Source organism: Triticum aestivum, chromosome 2B (genome assembly GCF_018294505.1).
Source record: "Triticum aestivum cultivar Chinese Spring chromosome 2B, IWGSC CS RefSeq v2.1, whole genome shotgun sequence".
NCBI lineage: Eukaryota > Viridiplantae > Streptophyta > Magnoliopsida > Poales > Poaceae > Triticum > Triticum aestivum.
The window spans coordinates 512,291,725-512,309,922 of record NC_057798.1 but is presented as its reverse complement, the minus strand read 5'-3'; positions in this window follow the sequence as shown (position 1 = coordinate 512,309,922).

Sequence of the window (18,198 nt, the reverse complement as noted above, 5' to 3'; positions counted from 1 at the left end):
TTTGACTTAAATATATTCCAAAATAATATTTAAAAATACTTAACAGGTGAAAATAATCTCATGTTCATATTCTACATATTTTTCTAATCAAATTTCATATATAACATGTTCAAATCGGAGTACGGTTTAAAAGATATGGATGATTTAAAAAAACATTGTTTTACTTAAATATGATCCGCGGATGAATTACCTAAAACATCAGGGGGGTTTCAAAAAATGTAAAATAACGGTTCGGGTGTGACTTAAATTCGGACTGCGGCTTGATTTCAATAAAACATAGGAACTTTTGTGTAAAATATGAAAAACGATTCGTTTTAACTTAAAACAGGTCTGCGTGTTGAATTCTCTGAAATAGAGGGACTTTTCTGAAAAATGCCATGACGGACGAAGGAAACCCAATTTGCTTTATTATTAGGTAAAGATAAAAATAAAGATGTGTCAGTTTAAAATTTGGATGTACCACGTTTGTCTTGGCTTTCCCGCCAAAACAGCACTCGAGTGATTGCAGCCATTGATTTGCCAAGATGGACTAACAGCTACCGTTCATACATCATCAAAGCTAAAAATCCAACGGCTAACGTGCGCTGGATTCGCTAGTCCTGTCACACACATCTGCCCCCGCAACACGTTGTGTGCCTGGGAGCTACGCGACATTTTCAGAAGCCCTGTCCGTTTGAGGACTTGTCATTTGTGGGCCGAGTGGATATTTTGCCTGGCCTAGCCGGAGTGGATGTATCACTGCAACCAAGATTACGTAGCAATATACCCCTAAAAAAATTACGTACCAGTATACCCAACCAAACCCCAAGCAACGTAGAAGAAAACTAAATCTGAAGCTTCACATTCTATTGCACACCATCTTTGCATTCTATATGATGAACGTTTCTTTAGTCCACTAAAGAATTTATTTTTTAACTCGAGTTTACAAGTAAAACCAACTACTTCCTCCGTTCCTAAATATTTGTCTTTCTAGAGATTTCAACAAGTGACTACATACGGAGTAAAATGTCATTTTACTCCGTATGTAGTCACTTGTTGAAATCTCTAGAAAGACAAATATTTAGAAACGGAGGGAGTAATAGGAAAGTGCAATAACAAAAAACGTCAATAGTTGAGAGGTTAATTTGTGTAAACTGTACCATACTACCATCAATGACCATTTCCATTCTTAAAGAAAACTGTACGATTCTATCAATGAATATCTTAGTTCTTAAACACATGTTGAGACATCAAAAAGAAAATAACTTGTGTCTGTATCAAACTCATTTAGCTTGACCTAGAACATGTTTTCGAGAAAAATCAATAGAGTAGATTCTGTTATCACAACTTCAGATTTCTTATGTACATATAATTTTATTGGTATTGGACATTTGTCAATTGGAATAGTCTGGAACTATTCAAGCATTTTTATTTGTATTTTCCAAATTTATACAACAGTCATATTAATACCAAAATTTCACAAGAATATGCCAAATGTAAAGTTTATAAAAAAATTATGCTTGATTTGAAAAATAATATTACTTCAGAATAAATTATTTGTTTGAGCGTCGTATCTTTATATCTTACTATATAAGCATATTGAATTTCTGATTATAGTCGTATTACTCGCTCCCTTCTGGTTTGAAAGGTCCAATTCAAAAAACTCTCGAACCAAGGTAGATGGTGGGTGATGTAATAAACTTCATATTTTGTGAAAGTAGTCAATTAGCGTACTCATTTTCGTCAAGAATGGATTTCATCGACACATTAATTTGAATTAACTGCAATGCATGCATGTGTGACCACTAAATGGCCAGAGACTTTAACTGCAATGCATACATTTCTGAGTTTTCTTTTAATTCCTGCATGCGACGATTTAACGTGACTCAAAATCTGAAAAGGTGACCGAGAACAATAAAAACATGACTTACAAAGAAAAAAAGGGGAAAATGAGATAGACTTTTGAAACCGAATGAATGAGTATGTTTTTTATATGCCTCTCAACATGCAGAGCACGGGCTACTTACTAGTATTACAAATTGGAAGGAAAACACACATGGTGTGAGTGGTCCAGTCGGTGCGTCGGGTGGTCTGGACACCGTATCTTGGAGTCTATCACCCTCGGGTGTTTTCACCGTATCATGGAGAAGTCCAAAAAGATGTTCACATAAATTTAAATATTGTAAATTTTAAACAATAGGCATGAATTTAAATAATAAAATTCTTGAACTTAAACAAATTCAATTGTAAAAATTGTTCGTGATTTTTAAAAATATTCACAAAAGGTAAAAATAATCACGAATCTTAAAAAAATTCTCAAATTTAAAAATATTCACAATTGTTTATAAAATGTTTACAATTTGAAAATATTATAAATAAATAGAACAAGCTAGAAAAAGAACAAGAAAAAATAAATAAATACATCTCAAAAACCCCACCAAAGAAGTCTGTGTCTGAAACGATAAATGGAGCCAGCACATGCCTCGGCACTCTGTGTGTAATCCCACTATTTTGACCGATAAAGCATCAAATATGACTTTTGCCCATGGGGGTCAAAAATTAGCATGACGTAGAAAAATATGGATCACATAAATCGTATGGACTTTCCTAAATCTTTCTGGCTGATGTACCTTCCTAAATCTTTTTGGCTGATGGACTTTCCTAAAGAAAACGCGCATGCACCATTTATTGGGTGGTTGGTTTTGTGGTTATCTCTTTTAGGGACGCGGAGTCAAGGATAGCTATGTTTTGCAGTGGTATCATTTGTTCAATCCGAAGGGTAGAAATAATGAATGGAACTACATTTTGAAAGCATTCTCTCTATATGCTCATTAATAATATTGGTGGAAAAACTACTAAATGGGAGCAAGTACCCTCACTCTCATCACTTGGTACCATGTGGTCTCACCTTTCGAAATGGTTTCCCCTTCCCATAAGTCACCCTTCAGCTAAGATGGTGATCCCAATACAGGCAAGGTAGGGATGGGTGGCTAGGAGGCGCTTCGGCCCGATGGTTGTTTCAGCCTTACAAAGGGTGTCCTCCTTGACCCACTCAAAATCTGCCATGCATTTTCTTCAAAATTTCTCTCAGCACGGGTCCTCTTCGGTCCTGCTGAGGAAACGACCCCTAGGAGGCCTCGACTGCCTCGACATGGCTGATGGGGGTAAGTGCGGTGACGACGGGGGAATATGGGTCGAGAATGGAGCTGGCGAAGGGAGACAATGGGCATGGGGAGTGACATCCCTGATCAGGGCAGGCCGATTTATATACCTCAAATGGGTGTGCTCCGATGAAAATGGAAGATGGTTTGGCATGCGCGGGTGGAAAATGGGTGAAAATGTAGTGGCAGCCATGAATGGACACTCTTCATGGTGGAAAAGTGATTGCGCCATTTGCAGCAGCAGAAGCGGCAGTCATACGTACTGTTGTGCCATTGGCAAGGCTGGACCTAGAGGAAGAAATGGTCTGAAATCCTCCCCGCATGGGTGGTTGGGTTTGGAGGCCACTCCATATAAGTGCCACTAGCTTCCAAATATGGAGGCTTGTTGGCTAGATTTAGAGCGGACTCCAAAAATTATGCAGATTGAGGCCAAGATAATGATTGTACTAGACCACCCTTTTCAACCATGACAGACATATAGGTGACTATTATGACGATTCAGACATATGACGAATATGCTAGAGTTGCTCCTACTCTCTTACCACATAAAAAAACATGATGTATGTGAGGTACCCTTTTGTCTTGTGGCTCCCAGATGCACAGATGATTAGGGTTTTTCATACCTCCCATCAGCGTTATCGCCTATCTGCCTCGTCTCTTGGGCTCTTAGGGCCATGGAGGCACGGTGGATCCCGGGCCATGCCAACGGGAAGATGAAGGAAATATGCCCTAGAGGCAATAACAACGTTGTTAGTTTATATTTCCTTATTCATGATAAAGATTTATTATTCATGCTAGAATTGTATTGATCGGAAACCTTGATACATGTGTGAATACATAAACAAACACCGTGTCCCTAGTGAGCCTCTACTGAACTAGCTCATTGATCAAAGATGGTTAAGGTTTCCTAACCATGGATATGAGTTGTCATTTGATAATGAGATCACATCATTAGGAGAATGATGTGATGGACAAGACCCGTCTGTTAGCTTAGCATTATGATCATTCGATTTTATTGCTATTGCTTTCTTCATGTCAAATACATATTCCTTCAACTATGAGATTATGCATCTCTCGGATACCGGAGGAATGCCTTTTGTGCTATCAAACGTCACAACATAACTGGGTGATTATAAAGATGCTCTACAAGTATATCTGAAGGTGTTTGTTGAGTTGGCATAGATCGAGATTAGGATTTGTCACTCCGAGTATCGGCGAGGTAATGATAGAGCAAAAACACATTTTCCTCCTGTCCCTGGCGGCTGGAACCCTAGCCGCCGCCAGGAGAACCCAATCTTCCAGTGCCGTCCTCCGCAGCTCCCCTCTGCCGGTGATCTCGATCGTCGGTGGCGAGGGGGGTCGCCAGATCCAGGCATGTGGATTGTTTTTACTCCCTCGTAGTCTAGATTTTTAGGTTGTTCATCGTCTTTGTTTCGGCGGCGACGATGACAACGCTGAATAAAGATTCTTCGGATCCTTCCTTGACAAGGCCATTGGTCCTATGGTTGGGGACGGATTTGGAAACCAGTTTGTTCAAGCAAGGATGGCGTGGCGGTGTCGGCATCCTCGTGGTGGACCTGTGTCCTCAGGCTCCGCCATTGCGATGGCGTTTGCTCTAGCGTCGGCGCGGAGTTTGGGAGGTAGTCCAGGAGCGGAGGCAGATTATGGTCTGCATCATCGACATCTGGAAGACAGAAATGAGATAGACTTTTGAAACCGAATGAATGAGTCTGTTTTTATATGCCTCTCAACATGCAGAGCACGGGCTACTTACTAGTATTACAAATTGGAAGGAAAACACACATGGTGTGAGTGGTCCAGTCGGTGCGTCGGGTGGTCTGGACACCGTATCTTGGAGTCTATCACCCTTAGGTGTTTTCACCGTATCATGGAGAAGTCCAAAAAGATGTTCACATAAATTGAAATATTGTAAATTTTAAACAATAGGCATGAATTTAAATAATAAAATTCTTGAACTTAAACAAATTCAATTGCAAAAGATTGTTCGTGATTTTTAAAAATATTCACAAAAGATAAAAATAATCACGAACCTTAAAAACATTCTCAAATTTAAAAATATTCACAATTGTTTATAAAATGTTTACGCTTTGAAATTATTATAAATAAATAGAAAAGGCTAGGAAAAGAACAAGAAAAAATAAAAAAAACATCTCAAAAAACCCCACCAAAGAAGTCTGTGTCAGAAACGATAAATGGAGCCGGCACATGCCTCGGCACTCTGTGTGTAATCCCACTATTTTGACCGATAAAGCATCAAATAGGACTTTTGCCCATGGGGGTCAAAAATTAGCATGACATACAAAAATATGGATCACATAAATCGTATGGACTTTCCTAAATCTTTATGGCTGATGTACCTTCCTAAATCTTTTTGGCTGATGGACTTTCCTAAAGAAAACCTGCATGCACCATTTATTAGGTGGTTGGTTTTGTGGTTATCTCTTTTAGGGACACGGAGTCAAGGATAGCTATGTTTTGCAGTGGTATCATTTGTTCAATCCAAAGGGTAGAAATAATGAATGGAACTAGATTTTGAAAGCATTCTCCCTATATGTTCATTGATAATATTGGTGGAAAAACTACTAAATGGGAGCAAGTACCCTCACTCTCATCACTTGGTACCATGTGGTCTCACCTTTCGAAATGGTTTCCCCTTCCCATAAGTCACCCTTCAGCTAAGATGGTGATCCCAATACAGGCAAGGTAGGGATGGGTGGTTAGGAGGCGCTTCGGCCCGATGGTTGTTTCAGCCTTACAAAGGGTGTCCTCCTTGACCCACTCAAAATCTGCCATGCACTTTCCTCAAAATTTCTCTCGGCATGGGTCCTCTTCGGTCCTGCTGAGGAAACGACCCCTAGGAGGCCTCGACTGCCTCGACATGGCTGATGGGGGTAAGTGCGGTGACGACGGGGGAATATGGGTCGGGAGTGGAGCTGGCGAAGGGAGAAAATGGGCATGAGGAGTGACATCCCTGATCAGGGCAGGCCGGTTTATCTACCTCAAATGGGTGTGCTCCGATGAAAATGGAGGATGGTTTGGCATGCACGGGTGGAAAATGGGTGAAAATGCAGTGGCAGCCATGAATGGACACTCTTCATGGTGGAAAAGTGATTACGCTATTTGCAGCAGCAGAAGCGGTAGTCATACGTACTGTTGTGCCATTGGCAAGGCTGGGCCTAGAGAAAGAAATGGTCTAAAATCCTTCCCGCGTGGGTGGTTGGGTTTGGAGGACACTCCATATAAGTGCCACTAGCCTCCAAATATGGAGGCTTGTTGGCTAGATTTAGAGCGGGCTCCAAAAATTATGCAGATCGAGGCCAAGATAATGATTGTACTAGACCACCCTTTTCAACCATGACAGGCATATAGGTGACTATTATGACGATTCAGACATATGATGAATATGCTAGAGTTGCTCCTACTTTCTTACCACATAAAAAAACATGATGTACGTGAGGTACCCTTTCGTCTCGTGGCTCCCAGATGCCCAGGTGATTAGGGTTTTTCATACCTCCTGTCAGCGTTATCGCCTATCTGCCTCGTCTCCTGGGCTCTTAGGGCCATTGAGGCAAGGTGGATCCCAGGCCTTGCCAACGGGAAGATGAAGGAAATATGCCCTAGAGGCAATAATAAAGTTGTTAGTTTATATTTCATTATTCATGATAAAGATTTATTATTCATGCTAGAATTGTATTGATCGGAAACCTTGATACATGTGTGAATACATAAACAAACATCGTGTCCCTAGTGAGCCTCTACTGGACTAGTTCGTTGATCAAAGATGGTTAAGGTTTCCTAACCATGGACATGAGTTGTCATTTGATAACGAGATCACATCATTAGGAGAATGATGTGATGGACAAGACCCGTCTGTTAGCTTAGCATTATGATCATTTGATTTTATTGCTATTGCTTTCTTCATGTCAAATACATATTCCTTCAACTATGAGATTATGCATCTCTCGGATACCGGAGGAATGCCTTGTGTGCTATCAAACGTCACAACGTAACTGGGTGATTATAAGATGCTCTACAAGTAAATTTGAAGGTGTTTGTTGAGTTGGCATAGATCGAGATTAGGATTTGTCACTCCGAGTATCGGAGAGGTAACGATAGAGAAAAAAACATGTTTTCCTCCTGTCCCTGGCGGCTGGAACCCTAGCCGCCGCCAAGAGAACCCAATCTTCCAGCGCCGTCCTTTGGCGGCTCCCTCCGCCGGCGACCTCGATCGTCGGTGGTGAGGGGGGTCGCCGGATCCACGCATGTGGATCGTTTTTACTCCCTCATAGTCTAGATTTTTAGGTTGTTCATCTCTTTGTTTTGACGGCGACGATGACAGCGCTGACTAAAGATTCTTCGTATCCTTCCTTGACAAGGCCATCGGTCCTATGGTTGGGGAAGGATTTGGAAACCAGTTTGTTCAAGCAAGGATGGCGTGGCGGCGTCAGCATCGTCGTGGTGGACATGTGTCCTCGGGCTCAGCCATTGCGACGGTGTTTGCTCCAACATCGGTGCGGAGCTTGGGAGGTAGTCCAGGAGCGGATGCAGATTGTGGTTTACATCATCGACATCTGGAAGAAGGAATATGTGTTGGGTTCATGGTTCTTGGATGGTAGATATGGTTTCCTTCTGCGATGTCTTAGTTGCGGTGGAAAGCCAGACCTAGAGTTTGATGGCATGTCCGGGGTGTTGCCCCGGACTGATTCATTCAACAGTAAGGGCTTCACTTTTGGTGAGCCACCTTGAAGGTCCACAAAGCTGCATATCAGCGATGGAGTCGCGTCGATCTCGGGTGAGGAGGTGATTCATCATTCTTTTCTTCGGTGGCTGCTGTCGTGGTGCCGGAGGCAGGTGATGGGCGTTGGTGTCAAGCTCGGAGATGTTCGGCTATCTTTTCAGTTTTGTCATGTCAGACCTTACGTGACTTGTACTTTAATCTTGATGATATGAATGAGACACATATTACCATGCAAAAAAAAGAGTATCCGAGAGGTATCTCTGGGCCCTCTCGGTAATATACATCATAAGCTTGCAAGCAAATGACTAAGGAGTTAGTCACGAGGTGATGTATTACGGAACAAGTAAATAGACTTGCCGGTAGCGAGATTGAACTAGGTATGAAGATACCGACGATCGAATCTCGGGCAAGTAACATACCGATGGACAAAGGGAATTACGTATGTTGTCATAACGGTTCAACAGATAAAGATCTTTGTAGAATATGTAGGAGCCAATATGGGCATACAGGTTCTGCTATTGGCTATTGACCAAAGAGGTGTCTCGGTCATATCTACATAGTTCTCGAACCCCTAGGGTCTACACTCTTAACGTTCGATGATGATATAGTATTATATGAGTTATGTGATTTGGTGACCGAATGTTGTTCGGAGTCCCGGATGAGATCACGGACATGACGAGGAGTCTCGAAATGGTCGAGAGGTAAAGATTGTTATATAGGACGAGGGCATTCGGACACCGAAAGTATTTCGGAGGGTACCAGGTACTTATGGGGTCACCAGAAGGGGTTCCGGGCACCCCCGACAAAAGATATGGGCCTTATGGGCCAAGAGGGGAAACACACCAGCCACAAGGGGCTGGTGCGCCCCCCATATGGTCTGTCCTAGGAGGAGAAGGAAACAGGGGAAGAGAAAGGAAAGAGTGGAATAGGATTGCTCCTTCCTTCCCTCTCCCCCCTCCTTCCTTCCCCCTTCGACAAACATGGCAGGGGGCGCGGCCAAGGGCAGGAGCCCAAGTAGGATTCAGAACTACTTGGGGCGCCCTTGGCCTCTCCCCTCTTCCTCCCACCTATATATATGAGGAGGGGCGCCTAGCACACACCAGGTAATTGCCTAGCCGTGTGCGGTGCCCCCTCCATCGTTTACACCTTCGGTCATATTTTTCGTAGTGCTTGGGCGAAGCCCTGTAGAGATCAATTCACCATCACCGTCACCACACCTCGTGCTAAAGGAACTCATCTACTACCTTGACATCTTGCTGGATCAAGAAGGCGAGGTACGTCACCGAGCTGAACGTGTGTAGAACGTGGAGGTGTCGTGCGTTCGGTACTTGATCGGTTGAAGCACGAAGAAGTTCGACTACATCAACCGCGTTGTGAAACTCTTGCGCTTACAGTCTATGAGGGTACATAGACACACTCCCCCCCTCGTTGCAATGCATCTCCATGGATGGATCATTGCGTGTGCGTAGATTTTTTTCTGTTTTCCATCCAACAATTCCCAAAAGTGGCATCATGAGCCAGGTCTATGCGTAGATGATATGCACGAGTAGAACACAAAGAGTTGTCGGCAGCGATACTAATAACCAACAAGTATAGGGGATCGCAACAGCTTTCGAGGGTAGAGTATTCAACCCAAATTTATTGATTCGACACAAGGGGAGCCAAAGAATATTCTTGAGTATTAGCAGTTGAGTTGTCAATTCAACCACACCTGGATAACTTAGTATCTACAGCAAAGTGTTTAGTAGCAAAAGTGGTATGATAATAAAGGTAACAGTAGCAGCAGTAAAGATAAATGTTTTTGGGTTTTTGTAGTAGTTGTAACAATAGCAACGGAAAAGTAAATAAGCGAAGAACAATATATGAAAAGCTCGTAGGCAATGGATCAGTGATGGATAATTATGCCGGATGCGATTCCTCATGCAATAGTTATAACATAGGGTGATATAGAACTATCTCCAATTCATCAATGTAATGTAGGCATGTATTCCGTAAATAGTCATACGTGCTTATGGAAAAGAACTTGTATGACGTCTTTTGTCCTACCCTCCCGTTGCAGCGGGGTCCTAGTGGAAACTAAGGGATATTAAGGCCTCCTTTTAATAGAGAACCGGACCAAAGCATTAACACATAGTGAATACATGAACTGCTCAATCTACGGTCATCACCGAGAAGTATCACGATTATTGTCACTTCGGGGTTGTCGGATCATAACACATAATAGGTGACTATAGACTTGCATGATAGGATCAAGAACACACATATATTCATGAAAACATAATAGGTTCATATCTGAAATCATGGCACTCGGGCCCTAGTGACAAGCATTAAGCATAGCAAAGTCATAGCAACATTAATCTCAGAACATAGTGGATACTAGGGATCAAACCCTAACAAAACTAACTTGATTACATGGTAAATCTCATCCAACCCATCACCGTCCAGCAAGCCTATGATGGAATTACTCACGCACGGTGGTGACCATCATGAAATTGGTGATGGAGGATGGTTAATGATGACGACGGCGACGAATCCCCCTCTCCGAAGCCCCAAATGGACTCCAGATCAGCCCTCCCGAGAGAGATTAGGGCTTGGCGGCGGCTCCATGTCGTAAAACACGATGAAACTTTCTCTCTGATTTTTTCTCCTCGAGACGGAATATATGGAGTTGGAGTTGAGGTCGGTGGAGGTCCAGGGGGCCCACGAGATAGGAGGCCGCGCCCCAGGGGGGGCGCCCCCTGTCTCGTGGACAGGCTGTGGGCCCCCTGGCATTAATTCTTTCGCCAAAAATTCTTATTAATTCCAAAAAGTGCCTCCGTGGATTTCCAGAACATTCCGAGAACTTTTCTTTTCTACACATAAAACAACATCATGGCAGTTCTGCTGAAAACAACGCCAGCCCGGGTTAGTTTCATTCAAATCATGCAAGTTAGAGTCCAAAACAAGGGCAAAAGTGTTTGGAAAAGTAGATATGTTGGAGACGTATCAACTCACAAGCTTAAACATTTGCTTGTCCTCAAGCAATTCAGTTGATAAACTGAAAGTGATAAAGAAAAACTTTTAAAAAATCTATTTGCTCTTGTTGTTGTAAACATGAAAAGCCAGCATTCAAGTTTCAGCAAATATTATGAACTAATCATACTCACAATAATACTTAGCTCTCACAATCACTCATATCAATAGCATAATCAGCTAGCGAGCCATAATAATAAAACTCAGATGACAACACTTTCTCAAAATAATTATAACATGATATAACAAAATGGTATCTCGCTAGCCCTTTCTGAGACCGCAAAACATAAATGCAGAGCACCTTTAAAGATCAAGGACTTACTAAACATTGTAATTCATGGTAAAAGAGATCCAGTCAAGTCATATCCAATATAAACCAATAATAATACATGCAAATGAGAGTGTGCTCTCCAGCGGGTGCTTTTAATAAGAAGAATGATGACTCAACATAAAAGTAAATAGATAGGCCCTTTGCAGAGGGAAGCAGGGATTTGTAGAGGTGCCAGAGCTTGATTTTAAAATAGAGATTGAATAACATTTTGAGCGGTATACTTTTGCTATCAACGCAACACCTAAGAGATGGCTATATCTTCCATACTACATGCATTATAGGCAGTTCCCAAACAGAATGGTAAAGGTTTATACTCCCCCAACCACCAACAAGCATCAATCCATGGCTTGCTCGAAACAACGAGTGCCTCCAACATACAACAACCCTGGGGGAGTTTTGTTTAATTATTTTGATTTGCTTTGATCTTTTTGGATCATGGGACTGGGCATCCCGGTTACCGGCCCTTTCTTGTGAATGAGGAGCGGAGTCCACTCCTCTGAGAATAACCCACCTAGCATGGAAGATATAGGCAGCCCTAGTTGTAACATGAGCTACTCGAGCATACAAAACATAATTTCATTTGAAGGTTTGGAGTTTGGCACATACAAATTTACTTGGAACGGCAAGTAGATACCGCATATAGGTAGGTATAGTGGACTCATATGGAACGACTTTGGGGTTTAAGGAGTCTGGATGCACAAGCAGTATTCCCGCTTAGTACAGGTGAAGGCTAGCAAAAGACTGGGAAGCGACCAACTGAGAGAGCGACAACAGTCGTAAACATACATTAAAATTAATTCACACCGAATACAAGTATGAGTAGGATATAATCCACAATGAACATAAATATCGTGAAGGCTATGTTGATTTTATTCAACTACATGCGTGAACATGTGCCAAGTCGAGTCACTTAATACATTCAAAGGAGGATACCATCCCATCATACCACATCATAATCATTCTAATAGCATGTTGGCACGCAAGGTAAACCATTATAACTCATAGCTAATCAAGCATGGCACAAGTAACTATAATCTCTAAATGTCATTGCAAATATGTGTACTTCATAATAGCTGACTCAGGAACGATGAATCATCATATTTACAAAAACAAGAGAGGGCGAGTTCATACCAGCTTCTCTCATCCCAATAAGTCCATCATATATCGTCATTATTGCCTTTCACTCGCACGACCGAATGATGTGTATAATAATAAGAGTGCACGTGCATTGGACTAAGCTGGAATCTGCAAGCATTCAACTCAAGAGAGAAGACAAGTAATATGGGCTCTAAATTAAATAGACAATCATGCATATAAGAGCCACTAAGCATTTTCAATATGGTCTTCTCGACCCCCAAAGGAAAGAAAAGAAAAGAAAACTATTTACACGGGAAAGCTCCCAACAAGTAAAAAGAAGAACTAGAAATCTTTTTGAGTTTTCATTTTAATTCCTACTACAGGGAAGGAAATTAAACTAACTAATTTTTTTGGTTTTTTCTTAAGGTTTATCAAACACACAAGAAGAAAACTAGAAAAAGAAATTTAAACTAGCATGGATAATACATTGAAAGAGTATGAGCACCGACGACTAGTGTGTGAACATGAATGTAAAGTCGGTGAGAAATACGTACTCCCCCAAGCTTAGGCTTTTGGCCTAAGTTGGTTTAATACCAAGGACCGCTTGGCTGATATCCATAAGTGAAACTAGGGTAGTACTGAGATGCAGAGGCGACCGCCTCCTGAGCTGCAGCGTGTTGACGAGCTGCCTCCATTCCCCTCTCGTAATCAGCTGCTTCTTCCCTGGTGATAACATATCTTCCTTTGGCTTGATAATCAAAAAGGTAGGGAGCAGGAAGAGTAACAGGGACGACGTTGCGTCTGCCATAGATTAGTCGATAATGGAGGAATTGTTCATTCCTCTCAAGAAAATGATGATCAAACATAACTTCTTTATCCAAATAAACAGGAGGTACAATCATATCCCCCTCTCATGGAGCTATATTAAGAAAATTAGCCACACGGGTTGCATAAATTCCTCCAAAGAAATTTACTCTTTTACTATTATTCTGCAACCTACGTGCAACTATTGCCCCCAAGTTATAACCTTTATAACCTGACACAACACTCTTGAGGACACAAAGATCAGGGGCACACATGTGACGTACCTCGTCCTTACTGTTAATGCATCTACCAATAAAGAGAGCAAAGTAATGTAAAGCAGGAAAATGAATGCTCCCTATGGTAGCTTGTGCTACGTCCCTAGATTCTCCCACAATAATACTAGCAAGAAAATATCTAAATTCAGATTTGCGAGGATCATTGATATTACCCCACTGAGGGAGTTTGCAAGCAGTTGTGAAATCCTCTAAATCCATGGTATAAGATGTATCATAAATATTAAACATGACACTAGAAGAATTACGCACAGAAATAGTTTCATCATGCATAGCAGAAGTGGCATCATCAATAACATGCGACATATCAGAATTCATAGCAGTAGCAGGTTTAGGTGTCGCAAGCCTACTAATAACGGAAGGAGAATCTAGTGCAGAGCTAGATGGCAGTTCCTTACCTCCCCTCGTAGTTGAGGGCAAAATCTTGGTCTTAGCGTCTTTCAAGTTCTTCATAGTGATTAACAGATATAAATCCCAAGTGACTCAGAGAATAGAGCTATGCTCCCCGGCAATGGCGCCAAAAATTAGTCTTGATAACCCACAAGTATAGGGGATCGCAACAGCTTTCGAGGGTAGAGTATTAAACCCAAATTTATTGATTCGACACAAGGGGAGCCAAACAATATTCTTGAGTATTAGCAGTTGAGTTGTCAATTCAACCACACCTGGATAACTTAGTATCTGCAACAAAGTGTTTAGTAGCAAAAGTGGTATGATAATAAAGGTAACGATAGCAACAGTAAAGATAAATGTTTTTGGGTTTTTGTAGTAGTTGTAATAATAGCAATGGAAAAGTAAATAAGCGAAGAACAATATATGAAAAGCTCGTAGGCAATGGATCAGTGATGGATAATTATGCCGGATGCGATTCCTCATGCAATAGTTATAACATAGGGTGATATAGAACTAGCTCCAATTCATCAATGTAATGTAGGCATGTATTCCGTAAATAGTCATACGTGCTTATGGAAAAGAACTTGTTTGACGTGTTTTGTCCTACCCTCCCGTTGTAGCGGGGTCCTAGTGGAAACTAAGGGATATTAAGGCCTCTTTTTAATAGAGAACCGGACCAAAGCATTAACACATAGTGACTACATGAACTCCTCAAACTACGGTCATCACCGAGAAGTATCCCGATTATTGTCACTTCGGGGTTGTCGGATCATAACACATAATAGGTGACTATAGACTTGCAAGATAGGATCAAGAACACACATATATTCATGAAAACATAATAGGTTCAGATCTGAAATCATGGCACTCGGGCCCTAGTGACAAGCATTAAGCATAGCAAAGTCATAGCAACATCAATCTCAGAACATAGTGGATACTAGGGATCAAACCCTAACAAAACTAACTTGATTACATGGTAAATATCATCCAAACCATCACCGTCCAGCAAGCCTACGATGGAATTACTCATGCACGGCGGTGAGCATCATGAAATTGGTGATGGAGGATGGTTGATGATGACGACGGCGACGAATCCCCCTCTCCGGAGCCCCGAACGGACTCCAGATCAGCCCTCCCGAGAGAGATTAGGGCTTGGCGGCGGCTCCGTGTCGTAAAACGCGATGAAACTTTCTCTCTGATTTTTTCTCCTCAAGACGGAATATATGGAGTTGGAGTTGAGGTCGGTGGAGGTCTAGGGGGCCCACGAGATAGGAGGCCGCGCCCCAGGGGGGGCCTGTCTCGTGGACAGGCTGTGGGTCCCCTGGCATTAATTCTTTCGCCAAAAATTCTTATTAATTCCAAAAAGTGCCTCCGTGGATTTCCAGGACATTCCGAAAACTTCTCTTTTCTACACATAAAACAACATCATGGCAGTTCTGCTGAAAACAGCGTCAGTCCGGGTTAGTTTCATTCAAATCATGCAAGTTAGAGTCCAAAACAAGGGCAAAATGTTTGGAAAAGTAGATACGTTGGAGACGTATCAAATAGTCATACTGCTTACCACCAACGTCTTATTTTGACTCGGCGGTATTGTGGATGAAGTGGCCCGAACCAACATTACATGTCCACGTACATGAGGTCGGTTCCATCGACAGACATGCAACTAGTTTTACATAAAGGTGGTTGGTGGGTGTCTGTTTCTCCTACTTTAGTTGAATCGAATCTGACTGTGGCCGGTCCTTGAAGAAGGTTAAAACAGCAAACTTGACGAATCACCATTGTGGTTTTTGCTGTAGGTAAGAACGGTTCCTCCTAGAAGCCCGTAGCATCCACGTAAAACTTGCAACAACAAAGTAGAGGATGTCTAACTTGTTTTTGCAGGGTATGTTGTGATGTGATATGGTCAAGACATGATGTGATAAACATTATTGTATGAGATAATCATGTTTTGTAAAGTTATCGGTAACCGGCAGGAGCCTTATGGTTGTCTCTTTATTGTATAAAATGCAAATGCCATGTAATTGCATTACTTTATCACTATGTGTTAGCGATAGTTGTATCAGCAATAGTTGGCGAGACGACCATGACGCAATGATGGAGATCAAGGTGTCAAGCCGGTGACGGTGGAGATCATGACGATGCTTTGGAGATGGAGATCAAAAGCACGAGATGATGATGGACATATCATGTTACATATTTTGATTGCATGTGATGTTTATCATTTATGCATCTTATTTTGCTTAGTATGGCAGTAGCATTATAAGATGATCCCTTCACTAAATTTCAAGGTAAAAGTGTTCTCCCTGAGTATGCACCATTGCTACAGTTCGTCGTTTCGAGACACCACGTGATGATCGGGTGTGATAGACTATATGTTCACATACAACGGGTGTAAGACAGTTTTGCACATGCAGAATACTTGGATTAAACATGACGAGCCTAGCATGTACAGACATGGTCTCGAAATACTGGAGACCGAAAGGTCAAACGTGAATCATATAGCAGATATGATCAACATGCAGATGTTCACCATTAATGACTACCCCATCTCACGTGATGATCGGACATGTGTTAGTTGATTTGGATCACGTATCACTTAGATGACTTGAGGGATGTCTATTTAAGTGGGAGTTCTTTAGTAATTTGATTAATTAAACTTAATTTATCATGAACTTAGTCTTAATAGTTCTGCATATCTATGTTGTAGATCAATAGCTTGCGATATAGCTCCCCTATTTTTTGATATGTTCCTAGAGAAAACTAAGTTGAAAGATGATAGTAGCAATGATGCGGACTGGGTCCATGATCTAAGGATTATCCTCATTGCTGCACAGAAGAATTATGTCCTTGATGCACCGCTAGGTGACAGACCTATTGTAGGAGATGATGCACACGTTATGAATGTTTGACAAGCTCAATATGATGACTACTTAATAGTTTAGTGTGCCATGCTTTACGGCTTAGAACCGGGACTTCAAAAACATTTTGAACGCCATGGAGCATATGAGATGTTCCAATTGCTGAAATTGGTATTTCAGACTCATGCCTGTGTCAGGAGGTATGAGACCTCTGACAACTACTTTGCCTACAAGATGGAGGAGAATAGCTCAGCTAGTGAGCATGTGCTCAGAATGTCTGGGTACTACAATTGCTTAAATCAAGTGGGAGTTAATCTTCCAGATAAGATAATGATTGATAGAGTTCTCTAGTCACTATCACCAAGCTACTAGAACTTCGTGATGAACTATAATATGCAAGGAATGAAGAAAACGATTCCCGAGCTCTTCGCGATGCTGAAATTGGCAAAGGTAGAAATCAAGAAAAAGCATCAAGTGTTGATGGTTACCAAGACCACTAGTTTCAAGAAAAAAGGGCAAAGGGAAAGAAAGAGAACTTCAAGAAGAATGGCAAGCAAGTTGCCACTCCCATGAAGAAGCCCAAGGCTGGACCTAAGCCTGAAACTGAGTGCTTCTACACCAAAGGAAAGGTCACTAGAAGTGGAACTGCCCCAAATACTTGGCAGATAAGAAGGATCGCAAAGAGAACAAAGGTATATTTGATATACATGTTATTGATGTGTACCATACTAGTGTTCATAGTAACCCCTAGGTATTTGATACTGGTTCAGTTGCTAAGATTAAGTAACTCGAAACAGGAGTTACAGAATAAACAAAGACTAGTTAAGGGCGAGGTGACGATGTATGTTGGAAATGATTCCAAGGTTGATACGTTCACCATCACACCCCCTCTACCTTCGGGATTAGTGTTGAATCTAAATAAATGTTATTTGGTGTTTGCGTTAAGCATGAATATGATTCGATCATGTTTATTGCAATACGATTATTCATTTAAGTTAGGGAATAATTGTTGTTCTGTTTACATGAATAAAACCTTTTATGGTATACACCCAATGTAAATGGTTTATTGAATCTCGATCGTAGTGATACACATATTCATAATATTGATGCCAAAAGATGCAAAGTTGATAATGATACTGCAACATACTTGTGGCACTTCCGTTTAGGTCATATTGGTCTAAAGCGCATGAAGAAACTCCATGCAGATGGATTTTTGAAATCACTTGACTATGAATCATTTGATACTAGTGAACCATCGCTCATGGGCAATATGACTAAAAATCCGTTCTCTGGAACAATGGAGCGAGCTAATGACTTATTGGAAATAATACATACTGATGTATGATACGTCTCCAACGTATCTATAATTTATGAAGTATTCATGCTGTTATATTATCATTCTTGGATGTTTTACAATCATTTTACAGAAACTTTATATCATTTTTTAGGACTAACCTATTGACCCAATACCTAGTGCCAGTTGTTGTTTTTTGCTTGTTTTTTACATCGCAGGAAATCAATATCAAACGGA